Raw genomic sequence first — 15,310 nt, forward strand, 5'->3', positions numbered from 1 at the left:
AACTCCACAGGAGCAGGACTGAGCCGGCAACCTGGGCTGGAGCAGGCCTGAGACTGCAAGGTCCACAGAAGAGACAGCAGACCCAGACCAGGGGCATTTGCAGAGGAAGGACTGAGTCAGTGACATGGGCTGGAGCAGACCTGGGACAGAGAACTCCACAAGAATAGGACTGACCCAGCAAACTAGGCCAGAGCAGGCCTGAGACAGTGAACTCCACATGAGTAGAAGCAGATCCAGACCAGGAACATGTATGGAAACAGCTCTGAGCCAGTGACCTAGGCTGCAGCGGAGCACAACTGAGACAGTGAAGTCCACAGGAGCAGGTACATGGGAGCAACCACTGAAGGAGTGGGCTGGAGCCAGAGACCTCTGCAGGTCCAGGTGTGAGTCATAAACCAGAGACTGCTGCAGATCAGGGCATGAGTTTGGGACCTTTGAGTGAGTAGAACTGAGCCAGGACCCCTGTGAGTTCAGGTGTGAGTCTGGGACCTCTGAGGAAGTAGGCCTGAACCAGGGCCTCTGCAGGTCTGGGCACACCTGAATCTGAGACCTCTGAGGGAGTAGATGAGAGCCAGAGACTTTTGCAGGACCAACCCCAAGCCAGGGACCTCCACAGGAGCAGATCCAAACCAGGGACATTTACAGAAACAGATTTGAGCAGGCCACCTAGGCTATAGCAGGCATGAGACAGCGAACTCCAGGGGAGTACAGCAAACCCCAGAGGCGCTGAGCGACCTGCAGGAACATGGGGTGACCAACAGGGTGACTGGAACTGTGGCACTGACAGCACCTCGAGGAACAAACATCTGAGCCTTGGATGCACCGGCACCTGGAAGATTGATCACCAGAGTCACAAACAGCCACAACTACACCAATTAGAGAAAAGATGGGTAGACAGGTAAGAACACATGCAACACCACAAAAAGCAATACAACACCAGTAAAATCTAGTGGCCCTACAACAGCAAGACTTGAACAACAAAATATAGATGAGGCAGAAGAAAAGGACCTAAAAAATACCTTTAAGAGAATGTTTGAGGCCCTGAAAGAGGAAATGAGAAATTCCCTAAAAGAAATGAAAGAAAAGACAAACAAAAAAATTGGAAGACATAACAAATCCCTTTAAAAAAACAAGAAAAAGCAATCAAACATATGAAACAAACTATTCAAGACTTGAAAACTGAAATAGAGATAATAAAGGAAACATAAGCCGAGGAAATTATAGAAACAGAAAACATGAGAAAACAATGTGGAACCACAAACGCAAGCATAAAAAGCAGAATACAAGAGATGAAAGACAGAATCCCAAGCGCTGAAGATACAAAAGAGGAAACAGACTCAACAGTCAAAAAAAAAAAAAGCGAGTTCCGTCTGTGTGTGTGTTCGAGTGGACAAGATGGCGAAGATCGCCAAGACTCACGAAGATATTGAAGCACAGATTCGAGAAATTCAAGGCAAGAAGGCAGCTCTTGATGAAGCCCAAGGAGTGGGCCTTGATTCCACAGGTTATTATGACCAAGAAATTTATGGCGGAAGTGATAGCAGATTTGCTGGATATGTGACATCAATTGCTGCAACTGAACTTGAAGATGATGACGATGACTACTCATCCTCGACCAGTCTGCTCGGTCAGAAGAAGCCTGGGTACCATGCCCCCGTGGCACTGCTTAACGACATACCGCAGTCGACAGAGCAGTACGATCCATTTGCTGAGCACCGTCCTCCGAAGATCGCAGACCGGGAGGATGAGTACAAGAAGCACAGGCGGACCATGATAATCTCCCCAGAGCGTCTTGATCCCTTTGCAGATGGAGGGAAGACCCCTGACCCTAAAATGAATGCCAGAACTTACATGGATGTTATGCGGGAACAGCATTTGACTAAGGAAGAGAGAGAAATTAGGCAACAACTAGCAGAAAAAGCTAAAGCTGGGGAGCTTAAAGTCGTGAACGGAGCAGCAGCATCCCAGCCCCCCTCAAAACGAAAACGGCGCTGGGATCAAACCGCTGACCAGACTCCTGGTGCCACTCCCAAAAAGCTGTCAAGTTGGGATCAGGCAGAGACCCCTGGACATACCCCTTCTTTAAGATGGGATGAGACACCAGGTCGTGCAAAAGGAAGTGAAACTCCTGGAGCAACCCCAGGTTCAAAAATATGGGATCCTATACCTAGTCACACACCTGCGGGAGCTGCTACTCCTGGACGAGGCGATACCCCAGGCCATGCAACCCCAGGCCACGGTGGTGCAACTTCCAGTGCTCGTAAGAACAGATGGGATGAGACCCCCAAAACAGAAAGAGATACTCCTGGGCATGGAAGTGGATGGGCTGAGATGCCTCGAACAGATCGAGGTGGAGACTCTATCGGTGAGACACCAACTCCTGGAGCAAGCAAAAGAAAGTCTCGTTGGGATGAAACGCCAGCTAGTCAGATGGGTGGAAGCACTCCTGTTCTGACTCCAGGAAAGACACCAATTGGCACGCTAGCCATGAACATGGCTACCCCCACGCCAGGTCACATAATGAGCATGACTCCTGAGCAGCTTCAGGCATGGCGGTGGGAGAGAGAAATTGATGAGCGGAACCGCCCACTTTCTGATGAAGAATTAGATGCTATGTTTCCAGAAGGATACAAGGTCCTTCCCCCTCCAGCCGGTTATGTCCCTATCCGGACCCCAGCTCGGAAACTGACCGCAACCCCCACGCCTTTGGGCGGCATGACTGGGTTCCACATGCAGACGGAAGACAGAACTATGAAGAGTGTGAGCGACCAGCCGTCCGGGAACCTTCCGTTTCTGAAACCCGATGACATCCAGTACTTTCATAAGCTGTTGGTTGATGTCGACGAATCAACACTTAGTCCGGAGGAGCAAAAGGAGAGAAAAATAATGAAGTTGCTTTTAAAAATTAAGAATGGTACACCTCCAATGAGAAAGGCTGCCTTACGTCAGATTACTGATAAAGCTCGAGAATTTGGGGCTGGACCTTTGTTTAACCAGATTCTTCCTTTGTTGATGTCTCCTACACTTGAGGATCAAGAGCGTCATTTACTTGTGAAAGTTATTGATAGAATATTGTATAAACTTGATGACTTAGTGCGGCCGTATGTGCACAAGATTCTTGTGGTTATTGAACCACTGCTGATTGATGAAGATTACTATGCTAGAGTGGAAGGCAGAGAAATTATTTCTAATTTGGCAAAGGCCGCTGGTCTGGCTACTATGATTTCCACCATGAGACCTGACATAGATAACATGGATGAGTATGTCCGAAACACAACGGCTAGAGCTTTTGCTGTTGTAGCCTCTGCCCTGGGCATTCCTTCTCTATTGCCCTTCTTAAAAGCTGTGTGCAAAAGCAAGAAGTCTTGGCAAGCGAGGCACACTGGCATTAAGATTGTACAGCAGATAGCTATTCTTATGGGCTGCACTATCTTGCCACATCTCAGAAGCTTAGTTGAAATCATCGAACATGGGCTTGTGGATGAGCAGCAGAAAGTCCGGACCATCAGTGCTTTGGCCATTGCTGCCTTGGCTGAAGCAGCAACTCCTTACGGTATCGAATCTTTTGATTCTGTGCTCAAACCTCTATGGAAGGGCATCCGCCAACACAGAGGAAAGGGTTTGGCCGCTTTCTTAAAGGCTACTGGGTATCTTATTCCTCTTATGGATGCAGAATATGCCAACTACTATACTAGAGAAGTGATGTTGATCCTTATTCGAGAGTTCCAGTCTCCAGATGAAGAAATGAAGAAAATTGTATTGAAGGTGGTGAAGCAGTGCTGCGGGACGGACGGTGTGGAAGCAAACTACATTAAGACAGAGATCCTCCCTCCTTTCTTCAAACACTTCTGGCAGCACAGAATGGCTTTGGATAGAAGAAATTACCGACAGTTAGTTGATACAACTGTGGAGTTGGCAAACAAAGTAGGAGCAGCAGAGATAATATCTAGGATTGTGGATGATCTGAAAGATGAAGCTGAGCAGTACAGGAAGATGGTGATGGAAACAATTGAGAAAATTATGGGCAACCTGGGTACAGCAGATATTGATCACAAACTCGAAGAGCAGCTGATTGATGGCATTCTCTATGCGTTCCAGGAACAGACCACAGAGGATTCGGTAATGTTGAACGGCTTTGGCACAGTAGTTAATGCTCTTGGCAAACGAGTCAAACCGTACTTGCCTCAGATCTGTGGTACTGTTTTGTGGCGTTTAAATAACAAATCAGCAAAGGTTCGGCAACAGGCAGCTGACTTGATTTCCCGCACTGCTGTTGTAATGAAGACTTGTCAAGAGGAAAGACTGATGGGGCACTTGGGTGTGGTACTGTATGAATACTTGGGTGAAGAATACCCTGAAGTATTGGGGAGCATTCTCGGAGCGCTGAAGGCTATTGTTAACGTTATAGGTATGCACAAGATGACACCACCAATTAAAGATCTGCTGCCTAGACTCACCCCCATCTTAAAGAACAGGCATGAAAAAGTACAGGAGAATTGTATCGATCTCGTTGGACGCATTGCTGACAGGGGAGCAGAATATGTATCTGCAAGGGAGTGGATGAGGATTTGCTTTGAACTTTTAGAGCTCCTGAAAGCACACAAAAAGGCCATTCGAAGAGCTACTGTCAACACATTCGGGTACATTGCGAAGGCCATCGGCCCTCATGACGTATTGGCTTTTAAACAACCTCAAAGTTCAGGAAAGGCAAAACAGAGTTTGCACCACTGTGGCCATTGCCATTGTTGCTGAGACATGCTCCCCCTTCACAGTGCTCCCCGCCTTAATGAATGAGTACAGAGTTCCTGAACTTAACGTCCAAAACGGAGTGCTGAAATCCCTGTCCTTCTTGTTTGAGTACATCGGCGAAATGGGGAAAGACTACATCTACGCGGTAACGCCTTTACTCGAGGACGCGTTAATGGACGGGGACCTTGTGCACAGGCAGACAGCTAGCGCAGTGGTACAGCACATGTCACTTGGCGTCTATGGCTTTGGCTGTGAAGACTCTCTGAATCACTTACTGAACTATGTATGGCCGAATGTGTTTGAGACATCACCCCACGTGATCCAGGCCGTCATGGGAGCTCTGGAGGGCCTGAGAGTTGCTATTGGACCCTGCAGAATGTTGCAGTACTGCTTACAGGGTCTGTTTCACCCAGCTCGGAAAGTCAGAGATGTGTACTGGAAGATTTACAACTCCATCTACATCGGCTCCCAGGACGCTCTCATAGCACATTACCCGAGGATCTACAACGACGATAAGAACACCTATATTCGTTATGAACTTGACTATATCTTGTAATTTTATCTTGTGTCTAATGCACAGCTGTTTCACACCTTAAACTTGCTTCTGTCTGATATAAACATGTAAAACATTGCAGATCAGTGTAGAGCTGGTCATAGAGGAAGGTAGAAATCCAGTAGCATGATTTTGAAATAACTTTGTTTTTGATGTTAAACAGTAAACACCAGTAGTGACCAAGGACGCAGTGATTACACACTATACTGGAGGGATTGTCATTTTTTATTCATCTTTATGAAGATTTAGAATTCATTCCTTGTGTTTAAAGGGAATGTTAAATTGAGAAATAAACATTCGTGTACAAAAAAAAAAAAAAGCTTAACACAAAATATCCAGGAAATACGGAACACCATGAAAAGACCAAACCTAAGAATAATAGGTATAGAAGGAGACAAAGTTCAACTTGAAGCACAGAAATTATATATTTTTTTAAATTTTTCGAGACAGGGTTTCTCCGTAGCTTTTGGTTCCTGTCCTGGAACTAGCTCTTGTAGACCAGGCTGGCCTTGAACTCACAGAAATCCTCCTGCCTCTGCCGCCCGAGTGCTGGGATTAAAGGCGTATGCCACCACCGCCCGGCTCAGAAATTATATTTAACAAAATCATAGAAGAAAACTTTCCCAACTTAAATAAAGATATGCCTATGAAGATACAAGAAGCTTACAGAACACCAAATAGACTGGATCCAAAAAAAAAAAAGTTCTCTCACACCATAATAATCAAAACACTGAACATACAGAATAAAGAAAAAATATTAAGAGCTGCAAAGGAAAAGGATCAAGTAACATATAAAGGCAGACCTATCAGAATTAAACCTGACTTCTTAATTGAGACAATGAAAGCCAGAAGATCCTGGTCAAGCATTATGCAGACACTAAGAGACCACGGATGCCAGCCCAGACTACTACATCCAGCAAAACTTTCAATCACCATAGAAGGACAAAATGAGATATTTCATGACAAAACCAGACTTCACCAATACCTAGCCACAAACCCAGCCCTACACAAAGTACTAGAAGGAAAATCCCAACCCAAGGAAGTTGGCTACATCAACAAAAACCGACAATTGATGATCTCACAGCAGCAGATCCCAAGGAAGGGGAAAACATATACAATAACATCACCAACAATGAAAACTAAATTACCAGGAAATATCAAGCACTGGTCATTAATATCACTTAATATAAATGGATCCAACTCACCTATAAAAAGACACAGGTTAACAGACTGGATATGAAAAGAGAATCCATCCTTCTGCTGCATATAAAAAACACACTTCAACCTCAAAGACAGACATTGCCTCAGAGTAAAGGGATGGGAAATTTTTCCAATCAAATGGACCTAAGAAACAAGCTGGTGTAGCTATCCTAATATCTAACAAAATAGACTTAAAACTAAAATCAATCAAAAGAGACAAAGAAGGACATTTCATATTAGTCACAGGAAAAAATCAATCGAGAGGAAATCTCAATACTGAACATCTATGCTCCAAATACAAGGCACCCTCATGTGTAAAAGAAACACTTCTAAAGCTTAAATCATACATAAACTCCACACACTAATAGTGGAAGACCTCAACACTCCATTCTCACCACTGGCCAGTTCAGTCAGACAAAAGAATTAACAGATAAATTAGGGAAATAACAAATTTTATGACTCAAATAGATGTAATAGACATCTATAAAATATTCCATCCAAACATAAAAGAATATACCTTCTTCTCAGCACCTCATGGAACCCTCTCAAAAACTGACCACATACTCGGTAACAAAACAAACCTCAACAGATACAAAAATAATGGAATAACCCCATGTATCTTCAGATCACCATGGCTGAGCTGGGCGGTGGTGGCGCACGCCTTTAATCCCAGCACTCGGGAGGCAGAGGCAGGTGGATCTCTGTGAGTTCGAGACCAGCCTGGTCTACAAGAGTTAGTTCCAGGAGAGGCTCCAAAACCACAGAGAAACCCTGTCTCGAAAAACCAAAAAAAAAAAAAAAAAAACACAAACAGATCACCATGGCTTAAAACCAAAATTCAACAGCAACACTAATTCCAGAGAGTCCACAAACACATGGAAATTAAACAATGCTCACCTGAAGCATCAATGAGTCAAGGAAGAAATAAAGGGAGAAATTAAAAACTTCCTAAAATTCAATGAAAATATCCATACAACATACCCAAATTTATGGGACACAATGAAAGCAGTGCTAAGAGAAAAGTTCATAGCACTAAATGCCTACATAAAGGTAGGCTCATAAGGAGAACCCAAAGAAAAACATATAGGCATCCTCCTGAATTTTAACCTTCATCAGGCGATGAAAGGAGTCAGAGACAGAGACCCACATTGGAGCACCGGACAGAAGGAGAGAGAGCACGAGCAAGGAACTCAGGACCGCAAGGGGTGCACCCACACACTGAGACAATGGGGATGTTCTATCGGGAACTCACCAAGGCCAGCTGGCCTGGGTCTGAAAAAGCCTGGGATAAAACCGGACTCTCTGAACATAGCGGACAATGAGGACTGCTGAGAACTCAAGAACAATGGCAATGGGTTTTTGATCCTACTGCACGTACTGGCTTTGTGGGAGCCTAGGCAGTTTGGATGCTCACCTTACTAGACCTGGATGGAGGTGGGTGGTCCTTGGACTTCCCACAGGACAGGGAACCCTGATTGCTCTTTGGGCTGACGAGGGAGGGGGACTTGATTGGGGAAGGGGGAGGGAAATGGGAGGCGGTGGTGGGGAAGAGACAGAAATCTTTAATAAATAAATAAATTTAAAAAAATAATAATAATAAAAAGGTAGGCTCACAACCAAAAAAATATAAAGAAGCTGGACAAATCTCAAGCTAGTGAATTAACAGAACATTTGCTTACAATGCACTTCCTGTTTACTTAGGTAATATTATCTTCTTCTGGAATCTTTGATGGAGTTGAAGAATTTATAGATATAGTTTTCCTTAGCTATGATAAAAGATAAAGTAGATATAAATATTGTAACTAATTCTTGCTTGATAACTGTTTTGTTATATGTAATTTTACTATGTTAAAGTTAAAGCCTTCCTTTTTGTTTAAACAGAAAAAGGGGAAATGGTGTAGGAAGTTTTTCTGTCTATATGTTGCTTTCATTGGTTGAATAAAAAAACTGTCTTGGCCTTTTGATAGGGCAGCACTTAAGTAGGCAGAGTAGACAGAACTGAATGCTGGGAAGAAGGGCAGACAGAGAGCTGCCATAGAGCTGCCAGAGACAAACAGGCCAAATCTTTCACGGTAGGCCATTGCCACATGGTAATAAATACATTATTAGAAATGGGTTGAATCAAGATGAGAGAGTTAGCCAATAAGAGGCTAGAACTAATAGGCCACGCAGTGTTTTAAATGAATACAGTTTCTGTGTGATTATTTCGGTGTAAGCTAGCCAGTCAGGATGAACAAAGGGCCCACCATCTTGTTACAAAGAACATACCTAAACATAATAAAGGCAATATACAGCAAGCCAGCAGCCAACATCAAACAAAATGAAGAGAAACTCCTAGCAATCCCACTGAAGTCAGGAACAAGACAAGGTTTCTACTCTTTCCATATCTATTCAATATAGTTCTTGAGGTCCTAGCTAGAGCAATAAGACAACAAAAGGAGATCAAAGGGATACAAATCAGAAAGTAAGTCAAACTCTCATTATTTGCTGATGATAAGATAGTTTACATAAGCAACCCCAAAAATTCTATCAGGAACTTCTACAACTCATAAACACTTTCAGTAATGAAGCAGGATACAAGATTAACTAAAAAAAAAAAATCAATAGTCCTCCTTTACACAGATGATAAATGGGCTGAGAAAGAAATCAGAGAAACATCACCCTTCACAATAGCCACAAATAGCATAAAATATTTCAGAGTGACTCTAACCAAACAAGTGGAAGACTTGTATGACAAGAACTCTAAATCTTTGATGAAAGAAATTAGACACCAGAAAGTGAAAAGATCTCCCATGCTCTTGGGTAGGTAGAATTAACATAGTAAAAACGGCAATCTTACCAAAAGCAGTCTACAGATTGAATGCAATGCCCAGAAAATCTTCACAGACCTCAAAAGAACAATACTCAACTTCATATGGAAAATAAAAAAATCAGGATAGCCAAAACAATCCTGGACAATAAAAGAACTTCTGGAGGCAACACAATCCCTGACTTCAAACTCTATTACAGAACTACAGTACTGAAAACAGCCTGGTATTGGCATAAAAACAGACAGGAGGACTAATGGAACCAAATCGAAGACCCGGGTGTTAATCCACATACTTACGAACACCTGATTTTTGACAAAGAAGCAAAAAATATAAAATGGAAAAAAGAAAGTATATTTAACAAATGGTGCTGGCACAACTGGATATCAACATGTAGAAGAATGAAAATAGATCTGTATCTATCACCATGCACAAAACTCAAGTCCAAATAGATCAAAGACTTCAATATAAAACCAGCCACACTGAACATCATAGAAGAGAAAGTCAGAAGTACACTTGAGCACACTGGCACAGGACATTACTTCCTAAATATAACCCCAGAAGCACAGATACTGGGAGAAACAATTAATAAATGGGACCTCCTGAAATAGAAAAGCTCCTGTTAGGCAGAGGACATGGTCAGCAAGACAAAACGTCAGCCTAAAGAGCAGGAAAACATCTTCACCAACCCCACATCAGACAGAGGGCTGATCTCCAGTATATACAAAGAAATCAAGAAACTGGTCATCAAAAGAAAAAATAATCCAATAAAAATGGGGTACTGATGTGGGATTTCCCTCTGTGATTACCATTGGTTAATAAGGGAACTGCTTTGGGCCTATAGCAGAGCTATAGAGGGACAGAAATAGGTGGTGAAAACTAAACTAAATGCTGGGGAAAAGGACAGATGCAGAGAGAAGCAATGCAGCCCCCACCGGAGACAGACACCAGGCAAAACTCTACCCAGTAGGTTATCCAAAGCCATGTGGTAATACACAGATTAATAGAAATGGGTTAAATTAAGATGTAAGAGTTAGCATATAAGAAGTTAGAGCTAATAGGCCAAGCAGTGATTTAAATAATACAGTTTCTGTGTGATTATTTCAGGGCTGAGCAGCCGGGAACCAATAAGTGGCCTTCCCCGCAACAGAGTACAAACCTAAACAGAGAACCCTCAACAGAGGAATCTAAAATGACTGAAAGACACTTACGAAAATGTTCAACATTCTTAGCCATCAGAGAAATGCAAATCAAAACAACTTTGAGATTCCATCTTACACCTGTAAGAATGGCCAAAATCAAAAACACTGATAACAACTTATGCTAGAGAGGATGTGGGGTAAAGGAAATCGCTCCTGAATTGCTGGTGGGAGTGCAAGCTGGTACTGCCTTTTTGGATATCTTCATGGCAATTCCTCAGAAAATTAGGAAACAACCTTCCTCAAGACCCGGTAATACCACTTTTGGGTATGTATCCAAAGGATGCTCAATCATACCACAAGGACATGTGCTAACTATGTTCATAGCAGCATTGCTTGTCATAGTTAGAACTTGGAAACAACCTAAATGTCCCTCAACTGAAGAATGGATAAGGAAAATGTGGTATATTTACACAATGGAGTACTACACAACAGAGAAAAATAATGACATCTTTAAATTTACAGGCAAATGGATGGAGCTAGAAAATATCATTTTGAGGGAGGTAACCCACACCCAGAAAGACCATTATCACATGTACTCACTCATAAGTGGTTTTAAACATAAAGCAAAGAAAACCAGTCTATAAATCACAATCCCAGAGAACCTAGACAACAATGAAGACCCTAAGAGAGACATACAAAGATCTAATCTACATGGGAAGTAGAAAAAGACAAGATCTCCTGAGTAAATTGGGAGCATGGGGAGCATGTGAGAGGATAGAAGATGAGGGAGAGGCAGGTAGGGAAGCAGAGAAAAATATATAGCTCAATAAAATAAATTTAAAAAGAAAAAAAGAAACAAAGAAATCAAGAAACAATCCCATTCACAGTAGCCTTTTCACAATACCTAGTAAAAAAAAACATAGAACAAGAACTACAATGAAAACCTTGAGAACACCAAAGAAAGAAATTTAATGGGATAGTAAAAGATAGAAAGACTTCTATGTTCGTGGACTGGCAGGATTAATATTATGAATGTGCCTATATTACTGAAAACAACTTACATATTCAATGAATTCTGCACTAAAATACCAATGGCCTTCTTCACATAAATAAAAGAATTCAAAAACTCACGTGGGTTCAAAAGACCCCAAACAGCCAAAGCAATCCTGAGTGGAAAAAAAAAATCACTGCTGGAGGTACCACAATGTCTAATTTTAAATCATATGACAAAATAATACTGACACAAAATAAGTACACAAAACAAAGCAATTGTTCAGAGGAACCAAAAATGAACCAACAAAGATATAGCTATAGTCACAGGACTCCCAACAAAGGTGATATAAAAATATATCTCAGACAATAATTAGCCTTCCCAGTAAACGGACAGAAACAGATATCCACATTGAGAAGACAAATTAAATTTCTAACATTCATTTTCTACAGAAATCAATTCAACATAGAGCAAGGATCTCAACATAAGGCCCAGGCAATAGCTTTCTGAATAGGATCACAAAATCTCAGAAAATAGTAACAAGAATTACAAATAGAATTGTATGAAAAATAAAGAGCCACTGCACTTCAAAGGAAACAACAGAGTCAACAGAATAGAAGAAAATCTTTGACAGCTATTATTCTGTCAATAGACTATATCTGTAATATAATTTTTAATTCAAAAGTTAAGCACTATAATAGCAAATGGTCCAATCAGAAATGAGAATGTGAACTGAAGAGATACCTTTCAAAATAAGAAAAATAGTCTTCCTCAGGAAAGAGTATACCAATTGTCTTTCCAGAACCAAAGAACAAGCCTGGAAGCATGCATACAAATACCATTATACAGATTGAGCCGGTTGTATACACAAACAAAAACAAAAATAACAATTAAAAGTGAAGTCATGAATTTTAAAGAGAATAAGGAGGGGTATATGGGGCTGGGGATTGAAGGGAGGAAATTATATAAGTATATTATAATATCAAAAAAAAACAAAATAAGAAGAGATTTCTAAAAAGAAAACAAATAGAGAACATACAAGTTAGGACATGGGTGGACATGGGCAACATCTATATACTGTCTATGGGATACTAATTAGTGCAGCCACTATAGAAATCAGTGTGGGGGTCTACAAAAACTAAAAATGGTACTATCAGAGGTTCTAGCTACAAGGCCCTTGGACAGACATACATACATACACACATACACACATGCATACATACATACATACGTGTGTATATATGTATATGTACACATATAAATAAAAATATATTGTATATATACATCTATAAATACAAATATTGTGTGTGTATATATATACATATATCCATCCAAAGAAAACTAAGTCAACATACAATAAAGACATGTGCACACCAATGATTATTGTGGTACTATTCATGACACCCACATTACAGAATCAGCCTAGATATAAAACAACATGGACTTTTAAAATGTGAATTTTATTCATCCATGGAAAATAACAAAATTATGTTATTTCAGAAAATATGATGGATCGTAAGATCCTGGCAAGTGAAATAAATCATGCTTGGAAAGATATGCATGGTGAATCTGTATTTTGTGTGGTGCATGTGTACAGTGAATGCACACTTATTCATTAGACTGTGAGAGCAAAAGATGGCACTGACCATCCCCTATTGCTCTCCCCCTCATTCTATTCCAACACAGTCTCTGATGGAGCCTGAAGCTCAGTTTCAGCTAGGCTGTCTAGCTAGTGAGCTTGGGATTCACCCTTCTCCTTCCCTTAATGCTAGGGTTACAGCTATTCAGGACCACACCAGCTTTTACATGAGTGTATGCATTTGAAGTCAGATTCTCATGCATAGACAGCAAGCACTCATACATCTGAGCCATCTCCCTAGTCTTGGATATTTTTAATAGAATATGAAAGGAGAAGGGGTACTAGTTCAAAGACAGAAGATGATGAGGGTGGGCAAAGGAGGGGGAATGTGATCAAAGCATGCTATATATTATGAAAACATAATAATGAAACTATTACTTTTATACAAGGGGAAGATAAGATACTAAAGAGATTTGTGGAGAAGGTAGTTCATTTATAACCAAAGCAAAGACCTCTGGAACAGACCTTTTGCTCATAACCCTCATAAGAGGCAGACCTGCTAACACTCTCGCGACATAGGAAAACAATTTGGCAAAAATCCAACACTCTTAACAGTGAAAACACTCAAAACAAAACAGAAGGAATCATTTCCAGTCAGATTAAGAACATCTTTAAAATCACAGCATTGTGTTGAATACTCAAAATCGGAGAGATTTCCTATCCTCTAAAATAGCACAACACAAAGCCATTTGCTATAACCAATATGGACGAAGAAATTCTAAATGAAGCAACTTGCAAGAAAAACTTGCATTCATAGCAGAAAACAAAACCATGCAACTAACTTTGGGAGTCGTACTTTGCATGGAAAATGCTAAAGAATAATCCCAAAAAGAGCTAAGAAATAAATTATGCAAATGAAAGGTACGATATCAATATGGAAATGTTAATAGCATGTCTATAAACAAACAATAAACAATCTAAACCTAGCTAAATTAAATTCTTTCATTTAAAACAGAATTAAAAGGATACGTAGGAAGAAACAATAGAACTACAAAACATATTCAGAAACCTACAACGCAACATGAAGATAAATTAGTCTTAAACAAATGTGAAGCTACTTAATGTTTATTGAGTGAAAGAATTAAACGGGGCAATTTTGATCTATAGATTCAGTTCAATCCTATTTTAAAAGTCCAATGTACTTTTATTGAAATTGATACTGATTATAGAATTAATGTGGATTTGAATGGGACCCAGAGTAGCAACAAAAAAAAATCTTAAACAGAACAAAATTGAGGGTTTTACATTTAATTACTGAAAGACTCACTATAAAGCAATAACAATTCAAATATCAAAGGTGTTGGCATAAGAAACAGAAATGCAGACCAATGGACCAGAATGGGGAGCCCATCACTAACCCCACAGCCAAATAACAGTGGCAAGACAGACTTCAACAACACAATAGCCATCCACTAAAGAATCACAAGCAAAAATTAAGTCAGAATGGATTACAGTGAAGACTATGAGACTCTTAAAAAGAAACAAAAGGATAAACTAAGACTATCAAAGTTTAAAATGTACTTTTCAAAAGACTTAAAAAGTAAAAATATAATTGACAGAGTGGGAGAAAATGTTAGTAAGTCATACTATGTTTAATAAGCTTCCAACAGTCAGGATACTATGTGGTATTATATACAGTATTAATGCAAAAGAAAGAACTCTACAACTCAACAAAAGCAATAAGTAAGAGCCAGCTATGGTCTCAAATAAGCATTACTACTATATATAATTAGGTATATACGAGAAGAGCACCTCATTAGTCATTAGGAACTCAAAACCAGAATAAGCTATCATTTCACACACAAGTAGGATGGTGATAATAAAAATACATTGACAGTACCAAGGTTTGGTGTGCCTGTTAAGAAGTCTGGACTTCATACATTGCTGCTATGAAGGGAAAGGTAGGCGCTCTGGAAAGTATTTTATAGACTGAACATATCACTGACATGGTAGCCATAAATTATTCTTCTAAAATAAACTTAAGAGAATTCAATACAAACATTAATATACAAAAGAACATTATTCAACTGTAAGAAGGAATGAAGTATTTATACACTCTCAACAATATCACAAAAAGTAAATACAAAGGCCATATAATGTGTAGTTTTACCTAAGCCCATAACAACAAATATCAATCAGAAAGTATTAGCAGTGTTCAGGGCCAGGAATACTTGCTTAATGAACACAGGAGCTTTTTTTTACAATATGATGGTGGTGTGAAATTAGAGT

The 15,310-nt window shown here is 40.3% G+C and overlaps 1 protein-coding gene and 1 pseudogene across 1 annotated transcript in view; one reads left to right on the top strand and one right to left on the bottom strand.

Annotated features, from left to right (window-relative positions):
* Positions 1–15,310, bottom strand: part of Zpbp (zona pellucida binding protein) — a 116,530-nt gene that overhangs the window by 98,286 nt on the left and 2,934 nt on the right. The window lies entirely within an intron of this gene.
* Positions 1,366–5,634, top strand: LOC142833130 (splicing factor 3B subunit 1 pseudogene; annotated as a pseudogene).

Source organism: Microtus pennsylvanicus, chromosome 12 (genome assembly GCF_037038515.1).
Source record: "Microtus pennsylvanicus isolate mMicPen1 chromosome 12, mMicPen1.hap1, whole genome shotgun sequence".
In the NCBI taxonomy this organism is placed as follows: Eukaryota; Metazoa; Chordata; class Mammalia; order Rodentia; family Cricetidae; genus Microtus; species Microtus pennsylvanicus.